The 18591-nt window shown below is 39.6% G+C and overlaps 2 protein-coding genes across 16 annotated transcripts in view; one reads left to right on the forward strand and one right to left on the reverse strand.

The window, feature by feature from the left end:
* Positions 1–18591, reverse strand: part of LOC101335474 (cytidine monophosphate-N-acetylneuraminic acid hydroxylase) — a 260691-nt gene that overhangs the window by 64086 nt on the left and 178014 nt on the right. The window contains exon 1 of one of the 15 annotated variants that reach the window (XM_073810424.1): positions 4390–4586. The exons of the other annotated variants lie outside the window; for them this stretch is intronic. The gene's annotated coding sequence lies outside the window, so the exon portion shown is untranslated. Of the gene's footprint in view, positions 1–4389; positions 4587–18591 lie in introns of those variants that run through there. 15 annotated transcript variants of the gene reach the window in all.
* Positions 1–18591, forward strand: part of CARMIL1 (capping protein regulator and myosin 1 linker 1) — a 434292-nt gene that overhangs the window by 24611 nt on the left and 391090 nt on the right. The gene's annotated exons all lie outside the window — the stretch shown is intronic.

An 18591-nucleotide genomic window follows, 5' to 3' on the forward strand; every position in this document is an offset into this window, starting at 1 on the left:
TCACTCAAGCTGAACAGAAAAAAAGAAAAAAAAAATTGTTTAAATGAGGACAGCTTAAGAGACCTGGAACAACATCAAGCTTCCTAACATTCACCTTATAGGAGTCCCAAAGGAGATGAGAGAAAGGGACAGAAAACATATTTGAAGATATAATAGCTGAAAAACTTCCCTAACTTGGGAAAGGAAACAGGCATTCAGGAAACACAAAGTGTCCCCAACAAGATCAACCCAAAGAGGACTACACCAAGACACACTGTATTTAAAGTGCCAAAATTAAAAATGAAGAGAGAATATTAAATCAACAAGGGAAAAGCAACTAGTTATGTACAAGGGGAATTCCATGACTATCAGTTGACTTTTCAACAGAAACTCTGCATGCCAGAAGGGAGTGGCACAATATATTTAAAGTGATTAAAAAAACTTACAATGAGGAAAACTCTACCTGGCAACGCTATTATTCACCTTTGAAGGGGAAATCAAGATTTTACAGACAAGCAAAAGCTAAGAGTTCAGCACCACCAAACCACCTTTACAAGAAATGTTAAACGGACTTCCCTAAGTAGAAAAGGAAAGGCCACAACTAGAAATATGAAAATTATGAAAGGAAAAATTTCATTGGTAAAGGCAGAATACTGAGAAGGTAGTAGATAAAACACTTATAAAGCTAGTAGGAAGGTTAAACGTCAAAAGTAGTAAAACAATCTATATCCAAAATAAGTAGTTAAGGGACACACAAAACAAGATGTAAAATATGGTGTCAAAATACAGAGGGGTGGGTAAGAAAGCAGAGTTGTTAAAATGCATTCTAACTTAAGAGATCAGCAACTTAAAGCAATTGACCATATATATAGATTGCTATATAAAAACCTCATGGTAACCACAAACCAAAAATCTGTAATGGATACACACACCCAAAAGAAAAAAGAACCCAAACATAACACTAAAGATAGACATCAAATCACAAGGGAAGATGGCAAAAGAAGAACTACAAAAACAACCAGAAAATAATTAACAAAATGGCAATAAATACATACCTATCAATAATTACTTTAAATGTAAATGGACTAAATACTTCAATCAAAAGACATAGAGTGGCTAAGTGGATACAAAAACAAGACCTATACATATGCTGCCTACAAGAGATTCACATCAGATCTAAAGACAGACAAAGACTGAAAGTGAGGGGGATGGAAAATGGTATTCCAAGCAAATGGAAACAAAAAAGAAATCTGGGGTAGCAATATCAGACAAAATAGACTTTAAAACAAAAACTGGAACAAGAGACAAAGAAGGACATTACATAATGATAAAGGGGTCAGTTCAAGAAGAAGCTATAATGATTGTAAATACATATGCACCCAACATACGTGCACCTGAATATGTTTAGCAAATATTAAAATAGAGGGAGAAATTGATAGTAACACAATAACAGTAGGGGACTTCAACACCCCACTTACATCAACAGACAGATCATCCAGAGAGAAAATTGGTAAAGAAACACTAGCCTTAAACAACACATTAGATCAGATGGACTTAATAGATATATAGAGAACATTCCATCCGAAAGCAGCAATACACATTCTTTTCAAGTGCAAATGGAACATTATCCAGGATAGATCTCAGGCTAGGCCACAAAACAAGTCTCAGTAAATTTAAGAAGACTAAAATCATATCATGTATCTTTCCCAACCACAACACTATGAGGCTAGAAATCAACTACAAGAAAAAAACTGCAAAAAACAAATACATGGAGGCTAAACAATATGCTACTAAAAAAACCAATGGGTCACTGAAAAAAATGGAAGTAGAAATCAAGAAATACCTGAAGATAAATGAAAACAAAAACACAATGATCCAAAATCTATGGGATGCAGCAAAAGCAGTTCCAAGAGGGAAATTTATAGGAATAGAAGCCTATCTCAGGAAACAAGAAAAATCTGAAATAAATAACCTAACCTTACACCTAAAGGAACTAGAGAAAGAAGAAAAAACAAAACCCAAATTTAGTAGAAGGGGGAAAAAATCATAAAAATCAGAGCAGAAATAAATGAAATAGAGGCTAAAAATATAGAAAAGATCAATAAAACTATGAGCTGGTTATTTAAAAAGATAAACAAAATTGATGAAAATTAGCCAGGCTTATCAAGAAAAAGAGAGGGCTCAAGTAAATAAAATCAGAAATGAAAGAGAAGTTACAACAATACCACAGAAATAAAGGGATCATAAGAGATTACCATGAACAATATATATGCCAATAAAATGGACGACGTAGGAGAAAGACAAATTCCTAGAAATGCACAATCCCCCAAGATTGAATCAGGAAGAAATAGAAAATGTGAATATACTACCAGTGATAAAATTGAACCAAAAAAAAAAAAAAAAAACCTCCCAACAAACAAAAGTCCAGGACCAGATGGCTTCACAGGTAAATTCTACTAAACATTTAAATATGAGTTAACACCTATCCTTTTCAAACTATTCCAAAAATTACAAAAGAAGGAATGCTTCTGAACTCATTTTACAAGACCTGCATCATGCTGATACCAAAACCAGACAAAGATACCACAAAAAAAGAAAGTTACAGGTCAAAATCACTGATGAACATAGATGCAAAAATCATCAACAAAATATTAGCGAACTGAATTCAACAACACATTAAAAGGATCATACAACATGATCAAATGGGATTTATCCCAGGGATGCAATAATGATTCATTTTCCACAAATCAATCAATGTGATGTACCACGTTAACAAACTGAAGAATAAAAACCATATGATCATCTAAATTAATGCAGAAAAACCTTTTGACAAAATTCAACATCCATCTGTGATAAAAAAAAAACTGTCAACAAAGTGGGTATAGAGGGAACACACAACATAATAAAGGCCATAAATGACAAGCCCACAGCTAACATCATACCCAATGGTGAAAAGCTGAAAATATTTCCTCTAAGATCAGGAACAGGACAAGGATGCCTACTCTCACCATTTTTATTCAACACAGTATTGGAAGTCATAGCCACAGCAATCAGACAAGTAAAAGAAATAAAGACCATCCAAATTGGAAAGGAAGAAGTAGAACTGTTAGTGTATGCACATGATATGATACCAAAACCCTGTAAATGCCACCAAAAAAACTACTAGAACTCATCAACGAATTCACTATAGTTGCAGGATATGAAATGAATATACAGAAATCTACTGTGTTTATATACACTAACAATGAACTATCAGAAAGAAAAATTAAGGAAACAATCCCATTTACAGTTATGTCAAAAAAAAAAAAACCTAGAATAAATCTAACTAAGGAGGTAAAAGACCTGTATTCTGAAAACTATGACACCTATGAAAGAAATTGAAGATGACACAAACAAATAGAAAGATAAACTATGCTCATGGATTGGAAGAATTAATATTGTTAAAATGACCATAGGACCCAAGGCAATCTATAGGTTTAGTGCAATCACTTTCCAAGATACCAGTGGCATTTTCCACAGAATTTTAGCAATATATATATATATATATGCCTCAATAATTCCACTTCCAGAAATTTATCCTAAGGAAATAGAGACGCACATGACAAAGATAATCATTACAGAATTATTTATAACAAAATTATATTATAACAAAATATACGACACAACCTAAAGTTCTAGCAATAGGAAATTGGTTCAGTAAATTACAGTATTTTAACACAAGTAAATGATAGGCATCATTTATAGATCAATGTTTAAGGCTATTAGAAATGCTCCTAATATAAAATGAGAAAAAAGGGATACTGAAGTGTATATACAGCAAATCTCTATTTAACAAAAAAATTTAATAAATATAATTTTTATGAAAAAGGGTAGAGGAATACTCTAAAATGTATCTCAACAGATGATTAGATTATTTTCTTTTGTTTATCTGTATTTTCAATTTCTTTTCAAAGCATTTATTTCAAATTATATTGCTTATATAATTTTATTAAATTATATATTTAATATATAAGAAGAAGAAGAAATTAGGCAAGTCAAAAAATTTAATGAGCTTCTTACAGAAGACTCTAAAAATCATTAATATAAAATTCTTAAAGCACTGGCATGACTCAGCAAGATAGAAAATCAATGAAGTAACTTAATTAAAATAAAAGGTGTAGTCGAGATTAAAAGCTTCAGCATACACCAGTCTCTGCAACCTGTTGCAAGTGGCATGCCAAAGTTAGGAAGAGCAAACCACAGACAGCTGCCTACCCTGCCTGGGGGCCGTACTCAGGGCTCAGAGTCTGGTGATGGCCCCTGCCCCATGTCCATAACTACCAGCAGGGACCATGGCCTACCCTGCAGAACACTCAGCAGGGCTCACCCTGAAGCATCCGAACAAGCTGGACCCAGGCATGACAAGCTCACCTAGTGATCTAGTGTGCTAGTCAACAGACAAGGCAGGCTCCTCAGTTCTCTGGAGTCTAGGCTGAGAGCAAATTTCACTCAAAAGTGAGACACTGGAACCATGCTACAGTAAGTACAACCCCCTTGGGGGTAAATAACAACTCCAGGACTGGCAGACTGACACTGTGTCCTCTCTCAGGATAAGTTTGTATTCAAGGAAGATCTGGAAACTAAAAAAAAAAAAAAAAAAGTGAATATAAATTCTCAGTTTTTATTACAGGATCTACTAGTTGACTAGGAAATTTTCCAAATACTTAAGAAAACATATCAACTGGGTGAAGGGGAGGGAATATCTTAATTTTGAAAGGGCCTCATTACCCTACTAGAATTCTTTGAATGGGTAAAAACAATATGATTACAGCAAAACTAGTAGACAGCATTTCTATAGATTTTAAATGCCCAAATTCCACCAAAAAACAAACCAAAAAAACCCTGAATGCCACAGAACTTGGGCAAATGTTATGGGTGTGTGTGTGTGTGTGTGTGTGTGTGTGTGTGTGTGTGTGTGTTTATGTGACTGTCACTTATGGGGAACCATGAAACAGTGGAGTTTTGAAACCCATTGACCAGTTCTGGACTGGAGCTTAATGCTTTCATAAATTACCTAGAATGGTAGTTCCCGATCTACATATTGTTCCCAATGACCAGCCATTAAAAACACCACTATTGAATGAGGGCCAATAAAAAATTAATTTAAAACGGAGGTCTATACTCAAAACGCTTTAGTAACCAATGATCTAGCAGAAGAACATTAGGCTGCGAGCTTCATATGGGAATCTTTCATCACTGCATTTTCCATTAGGAACTGAATAAATATTTGTTGAACCAGTAACGTGAAACCTTCAAGATTGCAAATGGCCTTCACGCCGTTCCAGAAATCAAAATGAGAAATTGAGAGACAACAAGTTCTCATGAGGCTGTTTGAATAGGCAAAATTATGGCAAAAGAGCAACAGGCAAATATGAAGAAACATTTGGGAAAAGTAATTCCAATTATACTTTTAGAATAATGGGTTCTAAGCTAAACTATTTAATAAACAGGCACCAGCTTAGACTATTCCCTTAAGACACTACATTGCATGTTTCATTACAAAAGGCCATTAAACACTGAGTGTTACCAGAAAGGACACTGGAAACAAAATGAAATTTGTTCATTCAAAAACCACTCAGTTTCCACAGCTAGATATGCTGTGCATTTTTGGTTCCCTACACCATAAGGAAGACATACCAGCGTTGAGAGAGGTCCTGAGAAATGAGATTGAAGTTATAAAGTAGATGGAAGAGCTTTCTACTTAGAACCTAAAATTTAGAACTCTTTTATTATGAAGAGATGAAGATTTAGGGGAGAGGGGAAGCATAAATGGAGTACAGGTTTATTCATCAAACTTCAAAATATTAGAGAGGAGAGGGCAGCATTTTGAAGTTTGAAATAAAAGATGTAGGCAAATAAAAGAAGATTTTATCCATTAGTCAGAAAATACACAGTAGTTGTTATAGGTAAACTATATAAATGTAGTAACATCTACACTTATTCAAATCTAGAAGGTTGTTGTTGTTTTTTGAGGCTCTGAGAAAGCAAGAACAGGAAAAAAAATAAATCATTTAGGAGGTTGAGGAATCCCAAGAAAGAATATAGACTGACAAGAGAATCTAACTATTACAAATGTATGAAACAACCTAACTGAAGTGGGTGAGGGGAAAAGTGCTGGCCAAGTATCTTTGGAAATGAATGGAGTCTGTAAGATTAGAGGCACAAGGAGCTGCACATAGGAACTACTATATTCTAGTTGATAAAGCGATTTTGCGTAGGGGTATGGGTTAGCAATTCTGATACTTCTATACATGTATACTGGAATTGCATAATTAAATACATGGACAACAATGGTGAGAGCCAGCTTTCTCATTGTTGGAGTGGGACTCAATAGATAAGCAAGGGGATGAAGCTAGAATGATCAATGTGATAATGGAGTACTCAGAGATAAATTGGTGAGGTTGTAGAGAAACAGGATCCAACATCTATTGCTGGTGGGACGACTGAAAACAGTTTGGCATATTCTCAACATGTTAAACATATAGTGTCTATAGGATCCAGTAATTCAACTCCTAGGTCTCTACCCAAAAGAACTGTGGGGCTCCTCTGGTGGCGCAGTGGTTAAGAATCTGCCTGCCAATGCAGGGGACCCAGGTTCGAGCCCTGGTCCAGGAAGATCCCACAGGCCGTAGAGCAACTAAGCCTGTGCACCACAACTACTGAGTCTGTGCTCTAGAGTCCGTGAGCCACAACTACCAAAACCTGCGCGCCTAGAGCCCATGCTCCGCAGCAAGAGAAGCCACCGCAATGAGAAGCCCGTGCACCACAACAAAGAGTAGCCCCTGCTCGCCGCAACTAGAGAAAGCCTGTGTGCAGCTACGAAAACCCAACGCAGCCAAAAATGAGATAAATAAATTAAAAAAAAAAGAAAAGGAGATTGAGAATTAAAAAAAAAAAAAAAACTGGAAACATATGTCCACACAAAAACTTGTACATGAACATTCATTTAGCTAATTATTCATAATAGCCAAAAAGTGAAACAACCCAAATGTCCATCAGTTGATTAGTGGATAAATAAAATATGTATGTCCATACAATGGAATACACGTACCCTTGAACAGTGTGGGGACTAGGGATGCTGACCCTCTGAGCAGTTAAAAATCTGCACATAACTTTATAGTCCACCCTCCATATCCACACTTCCTCATCCACAGTCAACCAATGCTGGAGAGCATGTAGTACTGTATTTACTTTTTTTTTTTTTTTTTTGCGGTACGCGGGCCTCTCACTGTTGTGGCCTCTCCCGTTGCGGAGCACAGGCTCCGGACGCGCAGGCTCAGCGGCCATGGCTCATGGGCCCAGCCGCTCCGCGGCACGTGGGATCTTCCCGGACAGGGGCATGAACCCATGTCCCCTGCATTGGCAGGCGGGCTCTCAACCACTACGCCACCAGGGAAGCCTGTATTTACTATTTTAAAAAATCTGTGTATAAGTGGACTAGCACAGTTCGAATCTACATTGTTCAAGGATCAACTGTACTATTTGGCAATAAAAAGGAATGAAGTAGTGATTGATACATACTACAACATAGATGAACCTCAAAAAATCATGCTAAGTGAAAGAAGCCAGACACAAAAGACCACATATAGTATAATTCCATTGATATGAACTAACCAGAATAGGCACATCTATAGAGATAGACAGTAGATTGGTAGTTACCAAGGGTGGGAGTAGAGGTGTGTATGGGAATGGGGAGTGACTGATGGTTGGGCATTCTTTTTGGGGAGTGATGGAAAGAGTCTAAAATTAGATTGTGGAAATAGCTGCACGACTCTGCAAATATACTAAAGATCATTGACTGGTACAATTAAATCAGGTCAATTTCATAGTACTAAATCATATATCAATAAAGATATTTTCAAAAAAAGAAAGGGGCACGTGAGAGAATTCTGGGGTGCTGGTGTGTAATGTTATTATTTTTGACCTGGGGTAAACTGGTGTTTGTTTTATAAGTGTTAAATTTTATAAACTTTTCTTATGTACATTATATTGCACAATAAAAATAATGGAGAAGCTGATATTTTAAACATGCTCTTTCAAAGCATATGCACACCTCACTTATTCTGATGTATACAGTCGTCCCTCGGTATTTGAGGGGGATTGGTTCCAGAACCCAAGCAGATACCAAAATCTGCAGGTGCTCAAGTCCCTTATGTAAAATGGCATAGTATTTGCATATAACCTACACACACCCTCCCAGATACTTTAAACCATCTCTAGATTACTTATAATATCTAATAAAATGTAAATGCTATGTAAATAGTTGATGGGGTAGGGTGGGGGGCAGCAATTTCAAGTTTTGCTTTTTACAACTTTCTGGAAGTTTTTTTTCAAATATGTTTGATCCCAGGTGGTTGAATCCACGGATGTGGAAGGGTAAAGCTTGCCCTCCCAGGAGGGAGCAGCCCACTCCTGCCACCAGCTATAATCAATGCATAAGGTCCTACCATGAACATATGTGGCTCTTTTAAGTCTGCCAAATTGCCTCTGTAAAGTGTCTTCTAGTGGCAAGGCCTTGGGAGTTTTGAGTTATACATTAATGAGAAGTGATTCCTATACATTATGCATGAGTAATAATGATGATGATAATAATTAGGTTGCACCTGAAGGACAAAGTACTAAAGAAAAAGAGAAAAAGACGTTACTCCACAATTTTCACTGTAAATTTCATATCTTTCTCTCTTATTGACTTTTTACAACTTTTTATTTTGAAATAAAGTTTCGAATGAAAATAAAATAGATCCACAGGAATTTGCAGTGATAGTCGAGTCCCCTGTACCTTAGGGGAACTAGCTTCCCCTAATAGGGACATCTTACATCACTTTATTACTGTATTACGATATCAAACCAGGAAGTTGACAGTGGTACAATACTGTTAACTAGAGTACAAACTTTATTCTGATGTCACCAGTTTGTACATGCAACCATTTTTGCATATGTGCATGTGTCTGCATAGATAGTTCTATGAAATTTTATTCCATTTATAGATTTGCGTAGCTACCACTAAAATCAAGACATCTAACTCTTCCATCCAGACCAAAGAACTTGCTGGATATAATTTCCAAGGACTGCCCTTTATAGTCATACCCCCACTATCGCCTATCCTCTGGCAACCACTGATTTGTTCTCTACCCTTATAATATGGTCATTTCACAAATGATATATAAATGGAATCCTACAGCATTAAATTGCCTTTTAAACTGTCCAAATGTCTCCCATTAAAAAAATTACAGGGGCTTCCCTGGTGGCGTAGTGGTTGAGAGTCCGCCTGCCGATGCAGGGGACACATGTTCGTGCCCCGGTCCGGGAAGATCCCACATGCCGCGGAGCGGCTGGGCCCATGAGCCATGGCTGCTTAGCCTGTGCGTCCGGAGCCTGTGCTCCGCAACAGGAGAGGCCACAACAGTGAGAGGCCCAAGTACCACAAAAAAAAAAAAAAAAAAATTACAGCTCAGCCTCACATACTCTCCAGCTAGTTCTCTTTCTCCTCTCCTTCACAGTCAGACATACTTTCTGTGGCGGTGGTTTCTACACACCCAATAGCTTATTAGTTTTCACCCTACATTTCTGGCCATTCTTCTGTTTCCATTGTAGACTCATCCTTCCTCTACCTGGTCATGAAATGTTGTAGTTCCTCAAGGCTCAGTTCTGTATCCTCTTCACTTGACGTTTTCCCCCTAAGGGATCATCCATACCCATGGCTCCGGAACACAGTAACTCCCATATGAGCAGACCTGCGTCAGGAAGCCCTATGTGGAGAGCTAACTGCCTTTTGTACATGTCCATTAGGATGTCCTAAAGACCCCTGAAACTTAGTGCATCCAAAATCCAATTCAGCACATCTCACCCATCCCCAAACTTTCAAATGTCCACCATGCCACCCCTGTTATCTTTGACCCTTCCCTTTCTCTCACTATCCCATATTCAATTCAAGTCTGTCAATTTAACTTTTAAGTCTATCTCATAAGCATCCCCTTCTACAACCCCGATCCAAGCTACCATCATCTCCCTTCTGGGCCACTGCCATGGGCCCCTAACTGGTCACCCTGCATTCACTCTCTGCTCTTTCCACTATGGCCAGAATAACATATTTTAAATGGAAATTTCAAAATAAACTCATCCTGCCAATCCTTCTCCCACCTCTTAAAAATGCCTCATATCCTCCCATTGCTCCCAGGAGAAAGAACAAAATTCCTAATGCGGCCTAAGAGGTGACGCATAGGGACCCCTAATCACTTCCTCCAGCTCTTTTTTTTTTTTTTTTGTGGTACGCAGGCCTCTCACTGTTGTGGCCTCTCCTGTTGCGGAGCACAGGCTCTGGACGCGCAGGCTCAGCGGCCATGACTCACAGGCCCAGCTGCTCTGCGTCATGTGGGATCTTCCCGGACCGGGGCACGAACCCGCGTCCCCTGCATCGGCAGGCAGACTCTCAACCACTGCGCCACCAGGGAAGCCCCTCCAGCTCTTTTTGAACTATATTCTTTTTTCTATGACACCTGACCTTCTTTCATTTGCTCAAAGTACAGCCCTGTGCCCAGAATATACTTCCTGATGCCTTGTTCACAGATTTAACTCTCCTTATCCTTTTGATCTCAGTTCAATCATTAACTCCACTGGGAAGTCTTCCCCGACACCCCAAAGAAGGTCAAATCCTACTATTATAAACACTCACAGCACTATGTACCTGTGCTTTCATGTGACTTATCAAACTTTTAATTTCATCTTTAATTATGAGATTAATACCTGTATCCCCTGAAGATAACTAACAGACACACGAAGGAAGGAACCATGCCTGTATGAGTTTGCATTGTACCCCTAGAGCCTAGCACACATGAGGATTCCAATGAATATTTGTTGAAAGAATAAATGAACATTGCAATTACTGGCCCACAATGATTCCTACAAAAGCTTTTTTATGAACCTGTAACCTGTTCATATTTTCTTAAGAACTAGCATGTACCCAAATGTGACACTGATATTTTAAAAATTATCCTACAGACAGTGCCCCATTTATGACTAGGTGGCAACCTTAAAGTTTACTTGTATTGCAGTTAATATTTCCCCATAGAAACAAGTTGTTAATGGCAATTAAGTTCTAATCCAGCCTACAAAATCTTATGTATGCCCTGAAGAACTCAGCATTTTCCTGTGAGGGGCTGTAAAACGGACTGCAGCTTTGAGCCATAAATTCAGGGCACATCTTAGTCCAGACCACACCTCAACTCCAAACCCTGAGTCCTCTGGACTCTTTCAGCCCTGAATCTTTAGCACCTCTTTTGGTCCTATGGCTTTCTGAGGCCCAAGCAGAGCAGTAGGTAATGTATTGGCAGAAGGAAAGTTCCAAAAGACAAGATACACTGGCAGCCAGAGGAAAAATAAGGGAAATCTACAGAAAAGATGTCACCAGTGACAGGGCTGGGTGAAGAGGACAGGGCTTGGAGAGAGGGGCTCTGGCAAATAGACTATCCAGGGCAAGCAGGGCGTGGGGAAGGCAAGCTCGGTACCCAAATAACTGGGTGAGCTGTGAATCAGATGTTTCTGAGACGGTGCATACTATATCCACAAAAATTGTTTTAACATCATGAACTCCACCCCATCCCCCAAGAGCTCTCAGTTCTTGTACCTTTTCACCAGAAGAAGTAAAGACAAACTACCAAAAATATCAATCCTAAATTCAGTAGGAAAACAATTTTCAACTGTACCTTTGTTCCATTCCAGGTAGAAAGGGGCCAAACAGCACAAAAACGGCTCCTTAGAGAAAGTAGAAACAGACTGAGATTGAGATCTTCTCTTAAATGATGTTTAGAATTTCTAGAATGGCTGCAGCTTGGAAATTTCAATTTGCTTGGTAACAGACTTGATTTGATTTCTTCAGAGAAAACCTTTTCAAAAGCAATTATGAGAGCAGAGCAGGCGAGTCAGACTTCTGGTAAAATGCACGCTCAGTCAGCTGATGTGAATTTCAGTTGTCTTTATATATCTTTGAATGTTTCTGTTACTGTTCAGGCTCCACCCACAGCCTAGCAGCTTTAGGTAAATGCCCTGCCAACACCAGAATATGAAGTGTATGTGTGTTGGGGGGTAGAGGGGAGCGGTGGGGTGGGGGGTGTGTTTGGCAGACCCCTCAGTGGGGTGAAAGAGGAAAACACATTAAGGAAGAATTAATATCTTTCCCCAAGCTTTCTGAACTCTTCTGAAAGTGACTCAGCCCGTCACATACACACAAAATGTTTTTTTTTTAATGCAGTAAGAATAATTGCTTTATTAGAAAAAGAAGGGATCTCCGTAGAATATTTCCCATTGGGGTGTGGTTTAGTTCTGGCCTCAGTTTATTTCTGATCCCTACACTCCTCTGTATTTCTGTCTTCCCACCCCTAGAGCCCCAACCAGTGTCAATTCAGGGTCCAGTCCTGGATCTCCCAAGAAGTCTGTGGTCCTGCCTCCTGTTTGACAAATATCCTGTCTTTTGGCTGGTCACCGTTCCAGCTCTAGCAAACAGGTTTTCTATGATTCTTTAAACAAGTACAATAAAGTGAAGAGCTCTCTGACATTTTGTCTGCCCATCTAGTTTTAAAAACTCGTATCAAGCCCTTCCTTCTTCATGAAAATCACCTACTCCATTTCTCACCCATTTTTTCCTCCTCCTGAATTCCTAGAGAATTCTGCACCTCACAATTTGCACTTTAGGAGAAAAGTAATACTAAGTTCTCTAAATATTTTATTTGTGTTGGTCTTGTCTATTAGATTGTAAGCTTACGGAGTGCAGGGAATGTGTCTTAGGACTTGTATTCACCACGGTGCTTACAATGATGTATAAGCAAACTCAGTGGCAAATTCCCAAAAAGCAGCAAGGGTCAGTTTTAACCACACCAGTTCTAGTTGGAGAAATGTCTCTTAATAGGATAAAGGAAGAAAGGGCTTCTACATAAGGCAATTCTTCTAGTTAACACCTTGTCCTGAAAGTAGTCTTTTCTTTCCCAAATCAAGAAGCTCTCTCAAATCCTTCCTTCTCTTGTTCTAGAAGACATCACATGATTTTTTAAAATTGAGGTATAACAAAGTAAGGTGTACTAATCTCGCATGTACATAGGTATATATCCATGTAACTACTTCCAAGGTATAGAACATTTCTAGTACTCCAGCTAACTCCACTCAATTCTAGTACTCTAGTACTCCAATCAATACCCACTCAAGGATCCATGCTTGGATTAATCAGAAGTGGCTCCCTGGCCCTTTCTGCCTACTGAGAATACAAGAAGAAGTCAGCGACCTGGAAGGAAGCCCTCACCCAGCCATGCCAGTGCTGTGATCATGGACTTCTGGCCTCTAATACAATAATGATTTGCGGGAGATTGTTTCAAGATGGTGGAGTAGAAGGATGTGCTCTCACTCCCTCTTGTGAGAGCACCAGAATCACAACTAACTGCTGAACAATCATCGACAGTAAGACACTGGAACTCACCAAAATAGATACCCCACATTCAAAGACAAAGGAGAAGCCACAATGAGATGGTAGGAGGGGTGCAATCACAATAAAATCAAATCCCATAACTGCTGGGAGGGTGACTCACAAACTGGAGAACACTTACACCACAGAAGTCCACCTACTGCAGTGAAGGTTCTGAGCCCCACGTCAGGCTTCTCAACCTGGGGGTCGGGCAACAGGAGGAGGAATTACTAGAGAATCAGACTTTGAAGGCTAGCAGGATTTGATTGCAGGACTTCGACAGGACTGGGCGAAACAGAGACTCCACTCTTGGAGAGCACACACAAAGTAGTGTGCACATCGGAACCCAGGGGAAGGAGCAGTGACCCCATAGGAGACTGAACCAACACCTAATGGTGTTGGAGGGTCTCCTGCAGAGGTGGGTGGTGGTTCTGTCTCACCGTGAGGACAAGGACACTGGCAGCAGACGTTCTGGGAAGTACCCCTTGGCATGAGCCCTCCCAGAGTCTGCCATTAGCCCCACCAAAGAGCCCGGGTATGCTCCAGTGTTGGGTCACCTCAGGCCAAACAACCAACAGGGAGGAAACCCAGCCCCACCCATCAGCAGACAAGCGGATTAAAGTTTTACTGAGCTCTGCCCAACAGAGCAACAGCCAGTTCTACCCACCACCAGTCCCTCCCATCAGGAAACTTGCACCAGCCTGTTAGATAGCCTCATCCACCACAGGGCAGACAGCAGAAGCAAGAAGAACTAAACTCCTGCAGCCTGTGGAACAAAAACCACGTTCACAGAAAGACAGACAAGATGAAAAGGCAGAGGGCTATGTACCAGATGAAGGAACAAGATAAGACCCCAGAAAAACAACTAAATGAAGTAGAGATAGGCAACCTTCCAGAAAAATAATTCAGAATAATAATAGTGAAGATGATCCAGGACTTTGGAAAAAGAATGGAGGTAAAGATCAAGAAGATGCAAGAAATGTTTAACAAAGACCTAGAAGAATTAAAGAACAAACAAACAGAGATGAACAATACAATAACTGAAATGAAAACTACACTAGAAGGAATCAAAAGCAGAATAACTGAGGCAGAAGAACGGATAAGTGACCTGGAAGACAGATGGTGGAATTCACTGCTGCGGAACAGAATAAAGAAAAAAGAATGAAAAGAAATGAAGACAGCCTAAGAGACCTCTGGGACAACATTAAATGCAACAACATTTGCATTATAGGGGTCCCAGAAGGAGAAGAGAGAGAGAAAGGACCTGAGAAAATATTTGAAGAGATTATAGTCAAAAACTTCCCTAACATGGGAAAGGAAAGTCACCCAAGTCCAGGAAGCGCAGAGAGTCCCATACAGGATAAATCCAAGGAGAAACACGCCAAGACACATAGTAATCAAACTGGCAAAAATTAAAGACAAAGAAAAATTACTGAAAGCAGCAGGGGAAAAATGACAAATAACATACAAGGGAACTCCCATAAGGTTAACAGCTGATTTCTCAGCAGAAACTCTACAAGCCAGAAGGGAGTGGAATGCTATATTTAAAGTGATGAAAGGGAAGAATCTACAACCAAGATTACTCTACCCAGCAAGGATCTCATTCAGATTCGATGGAGAAATCAAAAGCTTTACAGATGAGCAAAAGCTGAGAGAATTCAGCACCACCAAACCAGCTCTACAACAAATGCTAAAGGAACTTCTCTAAGTGGAAAACACAAGAGAAGAAAAGGACCTACAAAAACAAACCCAAAACAATTAAGAAAATAGTAATGGGAACGTAAATATCGATAATTACCTTAAATGTGAATGGATTAAATGTTCCAACCAAAAGACACAGGCTTGCTGAATGGATACAAACACAAGACCCATATATATGCTGTCTACAAGAGACCCACTTCAGACCTAGGGACACATACATACTGAAAGTGAGGGGATGGAAAAAGATATTCCATGCAAATGGAAATCAAAAGAAAGGTGGAGTAGCAATACTCATATTAGATAAAATAGACTTTAAAATAAAGAATGTTACAAGAGACAAGGAAGGACACTACATAATGATCAAGGGATCAATCCAAGAAGATATAACAATTATAAATATTTATGCACCCAACATAGGAGCACCTCAATACATAAGGCAACTGCTAACAGCTATAAAAGAGGAAATCAACAGTAACACAATAATAGTGGAGGACTTTAACACTTCACTTACACCAATGGACAGATCATCCAAACAGAAAATTAATAAGGAAACACAAGCTTTAAATGACACAGTAGACCAGATAGATTTAATTGATATTTATAGGACATTCCTTCCAAAAACAGCAGATTACACTTTCTTCTCAAGTGCTCACGGAACATCCTCCAGGATAGATCACATCTTGGGTCACAAATCAAGCCTCAGTAAATTTAAGAAAATTGAAATCATATCAAGCATCTTTTCTGACCACAACACTATGAGATTAGAAATCAATTACAGGGACAAAAACGTAAAAAACACAAACACATGGAAGCTAAACAATACGTTACTAAATAACCGAGAGATCACTGAAGAAATCAAAGAGGAAATCAAAAAATACCTAGAGACAAATGACAATGAAAACACGATGATCCAAAACTTATGGGATGCAGCAAAAGCAGTTCTAAAAGGGAAGTTTATAGCAATACAAGCCTACCTCAAGAAACAACAAACATCTCAAATAAACAATCTCACCTTTACCTAAAGGAAATAGAGAAAGAACAAACAAAACCCAAAGTTAGTAGAAGGAAAGAAATAAAGATCAGAGAAGAAATAAATGAAATAGAAACAAAGACAATAGCAAAGATCAATAAAACTAAAAGCTGGTTCTTTGAGAAGATAAACAAAATTGATAAACCATTAGCCAGACTCATCAGGAAAAAGAGGGAGAGGACTCATATCAATAAAATTAGAAATGAAAAAGGAGAAGTTACAACAGACACCACAGAAATACAAAGCATCCTAAGAGACTACTACAAGCAACTCTATGCCAATAAAATGGACAACCTGGAAGAAATGGACAAATTCTTAGAAAGGTATAACCTTCCAAGAGTGAACCAGGAAGAAATAGAAAATATGAACAGACCAATCACAAGTAATGAAATTGAAACTGTGATTAAAAATCTTCCAACAGGGCTTCCCTGGTGGCGCAGTGGTTGAGAGTCCACCTGCCAATGCAGGGGACACGGGTTCATGCCCTGGTCCAGGAAGATCCCACATGCCGCGGAGCGGCTGGGCCCGTGAGCCATGGCCGCTGAGCCTGTGCGTCCGGAGCCTGTGCTCCACAACAGGAGAGGCCACAACAGTGAGAGGCCTGCGTACCGCAAAACAAACAAACAAACAAACAAAACCCATTCAAACAGTAATCACTCTTCTAACCTCTATCACCATAGGTTAGTTTTGCCTACTCTTGCCTTTCATATAAATGGAATCATACAGTAATATATCTGGCTTTTTCTCCCACCATTATGACTGTAGGATTTATCTACATTGTTACACATAGCAGTGGTGTGTTCCTTTTCATTACTGTATAATATTCCATTGCATAAATACACTACATATTCTTTATGCTACTATTGTTAGATATTTGGATTGTTCCTTGTTTTGGCTATTTGACTAAATATGCTATAAACATTCCTGTGCATAACTTTTGGTGGACATAAGCCCTCATCTCTGGAGTGGCATTTCTGGGTCAAATGGTACATAAACATTAAACTGTGGTAGACACTGTCAACCAATTTTCCAACAAGGCTGTGCCAATTTATACTCCCAGTAGCAAATGCAAGAGTTCCTGTTGCACTATCACAGCTTTTTGCATCAGACATTTTTGCGTGTTTTTTAGTGTGCAGTTAGTCAACTGGACATTGCCAGTTGCATTCAAAGCAACTATGAACTTTTGTGATTGGTTTATCAGTCCTAACGCAAGCATATGGACAACCCAACAGATGCATCAAAAAAATGAATCTAAATCAGGTAAACACAGGAGGATAGACAGTAAGGAGTCTGTTATTTACTCCTGGCTAACAGTGATTCAAATATCTGAGAGAGAAGCAATAGTTAGTTCAGGTTAGAACAGCCCCCTCTAGGGTCCATGTTTTATTGCTGGAGGTAGTATGGTTGTATATTTATTACATGGTTAATAAATCCTATATAAGCCTCATTTAGGTAAAGGAAGCAGGAAACTACCAGAAGTAAATGAACCATGACATGCACAACTGCTGAAGAAACCCACAGCAATTGCCAAGAGGAACCTAGACCCCTGTTTAGAAATAAGAGAAATCCAGGATGGGTGGAGAAAAATTAGCTATCCGAAAAAAATAACAAGTTGAGCAATCAGAGCAAAGATATCTCTTGCCAAGATGGGTTTAGTAAAAGAAACAATAGGGCTTCCTGGGCTTGCCTGCTGGCGCAGTGGTTGAGAGTCCGCCTGCCGATGCAGGGGACACGGGTGCGTGCCCCGGTCCGGGAAGATCCCACATGCCGCGGAGCGGCTGGGCCCGTGAGCCATGGCCGCTGAGCCTGCGCGTCAGGAGCCTGTGCTCCGCAACGGGAGAGGCCACAACAGTGAGAGGCCCGCGTATCGCAAAAAAAAAAAAAAAAATTGTCATTTTAACAGCAGGAACCCGAATTCAATCCACTGAATTCTCTTGAGGAGAGAAGAGGTTTCTTTCTGACTTATTTGAGTATTGACAGAGAAACAAAGGAAACTTTAGAATGCAAGAGAAGGAAATTCTGGAATTGGCACAAAGAGACGGAAGTGGGAGGTAAGAAGAGAGGCAGGCCTGTGACGGGCATCAGGAAGACGTGACCCCTGGTTGACCCCTGAGCTGGATCTAGGCAATAGGAAGCTCATGGCTCCTTCCCCATCCTTGGAATGTATGTTTGCCCACCTTTCCCACAGTGGGAGCTGTTCCAAGGTCGTAGCCTTGAGAGAGTAGGGTGTTGAGGCCATCTGGACTGAATACATGACTGAACCCAGTTAAGGCTTGTACTGATACATACACTTTAAGATTCTGGTGGGTGGGTTCGGAGACCTACTCTTGCAGTCGCCCAAGACAAGCCTCATGGATAAGTTTCCTTGCTTATTAAACCTGCCACCTACCAATCT

This window comes from Tursiops truncatus, chromosome 10 (genome assembly GCF_011762595.2).
Source record: "Tursiops truncatus isolate mTurTru1 chromosome 10, mTurTru1.mat.Y, whole genome shotgun sequence".
Lineage (NCBI taxonomy): Eukaryota > Metazoa > Chordata > Mammalia > Artiodactyla > Delphinidae > Tursiops > Tursiops truncatus.